This window comes from Jaculus jaculus, chromosome 4 (assembly GCF_020740685.1).
Source record: "Jaculus jaculus isolate mJacJac1 chromosome 4, mJacJac1.mat.Y.cur, whole genome shotgun sequence".
NCBI classification, from domain to species: Eukaryota; Metazoa; Chordata; class Mammalia; order Rodentia; family Dipodidae; genus Jaculus; species Jaculus jaculus.
The window spans coordinates 117,810,502-117,816,501 of record NC_059105.1 but is presented as its reverse complement, the minus strand read 5'-3'; the positions used below and the strand labels follow the sequence as shown (position 1 = coordinate 117,816,501).

General features: G+C 47.8%; 1 pseudogene; it reads left to right on the top strand.

Moving 5' to 3' along the window:
• Positions 1 to 274: 274 nt before the first annotated feature.
• LOC101607400 lies at positions 275 to 1,170 on the top strand (annotated as a pseudogene).
• Positions 1,171 to 6,000: the final 4,830 nt, after the last annotated feature.

Here is a 6,000-nt window from a genome sequence, read left to right as displayed (position 1 = left end):
GCTGTTGACTACCCCTGTTTTAAGTTTTCAGTATCAGGGATACATTCCTTCCCATGGAGCGGGCCTCCAGTCCAGTTAGAGGGCAGTTGGTTTCCACCATGACAGACGTGCCACTATTGCACTCATTGGCTCATTTGGCCTGGCTGGCCAAATATAAGGCTTGCAGTGTCCACTGTTGAGTATCTTCACTGGCGATTTTTCTCTCTCCCATTGAACTGCAGAATGGCTTCTTCCAGCTTTCTGTCATGGCGGTGGCACCCGAGCAGGATCAGACATGGCCCAGAACCTGAAGGACTTAGCGGTGCGCCTGCCCATCAGGCCTTGGGGCATGGGCACGGCTCTGAAGCTGCTGCTGGGGACCGGGGCGGTTGCCTATAGCGTTAGCAAGTCCGTGTTCACAGTGGAAGGCAGGCACAGAGCCATCTTCTTCAATCGGATCGGTGGCGTGCAGCAAGACGCCATCCTAGGCGAAGGCCTCCACTTCAGGATCCCCTGGTTCCAGTACCCCATCATCTATGACATTCGGGCCAGACCCCGAAAAATCTCCTCTCTGACAGGCTCCAAAGACCTGCAGATGGTGAACACCTCCCTGCATGTGCTGTCTCGACCCAATGCCCAGGAGCTCCCCAGCATGTACCAGCGCTTAGGGCTAGACTATGAGATGTGCTGCCATCCATTGTCAATGAGGTGCTCAAGAGTGTTGTGGCCAAGTTCAATGCCTCATAGTTGATCACCCAGGGAGCCCAGGTGTCCCTGCTGATTCGACCGGAGCTGACTGAGCACGCCAAGGACTTCAGCCTCATCCTCCAAGATGTAGCCATCACAGAGCTAAGTTTCAGCCGATCGTGCACAGCTGCTGTAGAAGCCAAGCAAGTGGCCCAGCAGGAGACTCAGCGGGCCCAGTTCTTGGAGGAGAAAGCAAAGCAGGAACAAGGACAAAAGATTGTACAGGCCGAAAGGGAGGCTGAGGCTGCCAAGATGCTTGGAGAAGCACCGGGCAAGAATCCTGGCTATATCAAGCTCCGCAAGATCCGGGCTGCCCAGAACATCTCCAAGATGATTGCCACATTGCAGAACCGCATCTATCTCACAGCTGACAACCTTGTGCTGAGCCTACAGGATGAAAGCTTCACCCAGGGAAGTGACAGCCTCATCAAGGGTAAGAAATGAGGATGGTCATCAGAAAGTCCATCTCCAGAAAGGAAGTGGGGGGCTGGAGAGATGGCTTAGCAGTTAAGCGCTTGCCTGTGAAGCCTAAGGACCCCGGTTCAAGGCTCGGTTCCCCAGGTCCCACGTTAGCCAGATGCACAAGGGGGCGCATGCATCTGGAGTTCGTTTGCAGAGGCTGGATGCCCTGGCGCGCCCATTCTCTCTCTCTCCCTCTATCTGTCTTTCTCTCTGTGTCTGTCGCTCTCAAATAAATAAATAAATAAATAAAATTTTTTTAAAAAAAGAAAGGAAGTGGGTGTGTTTCTCCTACACCTGCTGAGGAGCCAGCTAGGGGGTCCAGCACTCCCCACCCTGACCCCAGTATCATGTGATGGTCCCTCTGTACCCATCCTGTTCTTGAATTAAGGAAGACTAGAGACCGACCCTTTTGGAGTGAATGACTTTCCTCCTTCCTGTATTGGCCCAGGTGGGGTTAGGACAGTGTCATTTCTCAGTGATTTCCTACAGTGTTGCTCCCTCCCTCCGTGTGGAAGGAGAGAACCACATCCCAGTTCTCAATAAATTCTTACTACGCTTAAAAAAAAAAAAAAAAAGAATCTCAAAGCAGTTTTTTTTGTTGTTGTCATTGTTTGTTTGTTTTTCCCTGTTTTTTCAAGGAAGGGGCTCACTCTAGTCCAGGATGACCTGGAATTCACTCTGTATTCTCAGGGTGGCCTCAATCTCATGACAATCATCCTACCTTTGCCTCCCAAGTGCTGGGATTAAAGGCGTGTGCCACCACACCCAGCTTCTCAAAGCAGTTTCAATTCACATTCACCTGATGGCAAAGTATGTTGAATACTTTTAAAAAATTTTTATTGGGGGCTAGAGAGATGGCTTAGCAGTTAAGGTGCTTGCCTGTGAAGACTAAAGACCCATGTTCTACTCTCCAGATCCCATGTAAGCCAGATGCACAAAGGTGAGGCAAGTGCGAGGTGGCGCATGCCCACTAGTTGGTGCAAGCATCTGGAGTTTGAGTGTGGGGGCTGAAGCCCTGGCATGCTGACTCTCACTCTTCTCTCTCTCCCTCTAAAATAGTAATAAAAAATCAATAATAATTAAAGACCAGGCATGGTGGCACACACCTTTAATCCCAGCACTTGGGAGGCAGAGGCGAGAGGATCGCCATGAGTTTTAGGCCATCCTAAGAATACATAGTGAATTTCAGGTCAGCTTGGGCTAGAGTGAGACCCTACCTCAAACCCCCCCCAAATAAATAAATTAATTAAAAATATAAAGAAAAACTGGTTTGCCAAAAAAAAAAAAGATTGGCCTGCTTATTTTAGACACTCAGAAGGGTTTCTTGTGAGATTTAAATTTTTTTTAGTATTTATTTTTATTTATTTATTAGAGACAGAGAGAAAGAGGGAGAGAGAGTGAGAATGGGTGTGCCAGGCATCACCATGTGCATCTGGCTTACATGACCTACAAAATCAAACCTGGATCATTAGGCTTCACAGGCTTATGCCTTAATCACTAAGTCATCTCTCCAGCCCTTTTTTTTTAATTTTTTTGTTTATTTTTATTTATTTACTTGAGAGCGACAGACAGAAAAAGAGAGAGGCAGAGAAAGAGAGAGAGAGAGAGAGAGCATGGGCGCGCCAGGGCCTCCAGCCACTGCAAATGAACCCCAGACGCGTGCGCCCCCTTGTGCATCTGGCTGACGTGGGTCCTGGGGAATCGAGCCTCAAACCAGGGTCCTTAGGCTTCGCAGGCAAGCGCTTAACCGCTAAGCCATCTCTCCGGCCCTCTCCAGCCTTTTTTTTTCCAAGGTAGGGTCTCACTGTAGACCAGGCTGACCTGGAATTCACTGTGTATTCTCAGGGTGGCTGTGAACTCACGGTGCTACTCCTACCTCTGCCTCCTGAGTACTGGGATTAAAGGCGTGCATCACCATGCCCATCTTGATTAATTTATTTATCTACTCGAGAGAGCGCACGCAAGAGAGAGAGGGAGGGAGAGAGAGGATGGGTGCACCAGGATCTCCAGCCACTGCAAACGAACTCTAGATGCATGTGCCACCTTGAGCATCTGCTTTTATGTGGGTCCTGGGGAGTAGAACCAAGGTGCTTCAGCTTCGCAGGCAAATGCCTTAAGTGCTAAACCATCTCTCCAGCCCCTCTTGTGGGATTTTGTTGAGGCCTGAGAACTCACCTGAACTGGAAAGGATGTGGTCAATATAAATCATAGTAGATATAAAAAATATATCTTTGGGGCTGGAAAGATGGCTTAGCAGTTAAGGTACTTGCCTGGGGAAGACTAAGTACACATGTTCCACTCTCCACATCCCATGTAAGCCAGATGCACAAGGTGATGCAAGCGCATAAGGTTACACATGTGCACAAAGGGGCACACATGTCTGGAGTTTGATTACAATGGCTGGAGGCCCTATGCCAATTCTCTCTATCTTTGCTCTCACTCTCTCAGATTAAAAAAAAAAAAAGCCAATCTGTTGCCTAAAAAAAATTATGTGTGTGTGTGTGTGTGTGTGTGTGTGTGTGTGTGTGTGTAATCATTGGCCATCAGCATTTCTTCTTTTTTATAAAGATTATTGGGCTGGGCATGGTGGCACATGCCTTTAATCAAGAGGTAGGAAGATTGCTGTGAGTTCAAGGCCAGCGTGAGACTACATAGTGAATCCTAGGTCAGCCTGGGCTAGAGAGAGACCCTGCCTCAAAAGAAAAAAAAAGGGGGGTGGGGCTGGAGAGATGGCTTAGCAGTTACCCTTGCCTGTGAAGCCTAAGGACCCAGGTTCAATTCCCCAGTACCCACATGTAGCAGACAGCTTCAGGTTTGCTGAGATGAACTTCCAGACCAGGCACAGTTATGGAGGAAGGGATATTTATTTAATCTTACAGATCTAGGGAAAGTTCCATAATGGCAGAAGAAGCTGGCCTGCTTTCACAGCTCCAAGCACAGAGAGAAGCCACAGCCAAAAGCCTCAGAGCACACACTTCAGGAACTCTAATAGAACTAGGCACCTTGCATATCTTTACATTGGAATTTCAAATCCACCACCACACCTTAGGGCTGGACCCTAAGATCTGCCCAGTGACACCTCCTTCAGCCAGGTGGCTGCAGATCCAAACTATAAACTGAAAGGCCAAATATAACCATTTTAAGTAGAAAGGCCCAGACCTGATTTAGATAGAGAACTAGCTGACTAATGTGCTGAACTTTTGCTTCTGTAAACTTTGCTTGCTTAATTGCCACCTTTCCCCCTAAAGTTTCTGATGAATCTCCATTTCAAGGGCATTCCAGAAACACTCCACTGCGGAGGCCTCTGGCCTCTGACCACCTGCTTAGATAAGAAATTGAGGGGTTGGAGAGATGGCTTAGCGATTAAGCCTTGCCTGTGAAGCCTAAGGACCCCGGTTTGAGGCTCGGTTCCCCAGGACCCACGTTAGCCAGATGCACAAAGGGGTGCATGCGTCTGGCGTTCATTTGCAGTGGTTGGAAGCCCTGGCGCCCCCATTCCCTCTCTCTTTCTCTTTCTCTTTCTCTCTCCCTCTCTCTCTCTCTCTCTCTCTCTCTCTCTCTCTCTCTCTGCCTCTTTCTCCCTCTGCCTGTAGCTCTCAAACAAATAAATAAAACAAAAAAAAAATCTCCACTTCAAGGACCTTCCAGGAACACTCCACTGCGGGGGGGGGGGGGGGGCCTCTGGCCTCCCGACCACCTGCTTAGATAAACCTGTCAATTCAAAAATCGTCAAGTACCACTGTTTGCTTAGCCCATCACAATGGAGATTACCTCATCTGCCTAGAGTGCCCCTAGCTCCTGCCCACAACTTTGCCCACTGAAAACCCAAACCAATCAGAACTGTTTAAATCAACCAATCATACATCTATTCCCTACTTCTTTGTTCAAATTCCTATATGAACCCCTTCCCCCAAAAGAAAGGGGCTCTCTCCCACTCCCGCTGCGTCGGCCTGTGTAGATTGAGTCCCTGCCTAGGCTTGAAAGTAAAGAATCCTGCTGTTATTGCATTCGAGTGTCTCGGTTTTCTAGGTTCACTGGGTGACTCCCAAGGACCCCAACTTCATCTGGGAGTCTTGGTACTTCACAAACTAATAAAACACTAAATATATTGGGGGTCATCTATTCAAATTACTACATTCAACCCCTGGCCCCCAATAGTTTCATAACCATCTCACATTATAAATTGTACTCAGTCCAATTTCAGAGGTCCCCACAGTCTTTACCAACTTAAGATAGTTCCAAAGTCCCAAGTCTCCTCTGAGATTTAAGATTGCCTCTTAGCTATAAGTCCTGTAAAACAAACAAGTTATACAGTTTCAACATATAAAGGCACAGAGTAAATATTTTCAACTGCTATAAGACATAGCAGGGAGAGACTAGAACAAGCAAACTCCACAACCATCAAGCAAACATCAAACTTCTGCAGTTCAAGTCTGATATAACTAGTCACTGGCAGTCTCCAGATTTTACAATTCCACCCCTCCAGCTGGGCTGAGTAACCAGGGAAAACTTTCATCTCTAGCCAACAGCCACCAAGGTAGCCCTTGCACAGTCCTGGTATATCCAAAACATCTTTGGGTCTCCATGCAGACCACAGTCCATCTTCCAAAGGCTTTTCCAGTCTGTTCATGAGGGTCATCACACCCTGCCTATATGCCGCATCTCAGCAGGGGCTCCTGAAACTGTGTATTTCATAACCATTCCATGTATTTTTCATGTTTCTGAAACCAAAACCAGGTATGCAGGACACAGCCATATTCGTAATTCAGGGGTGAAAAGCAGGTTCTTTCTCCAGTCAACCCGTTCCAAAAG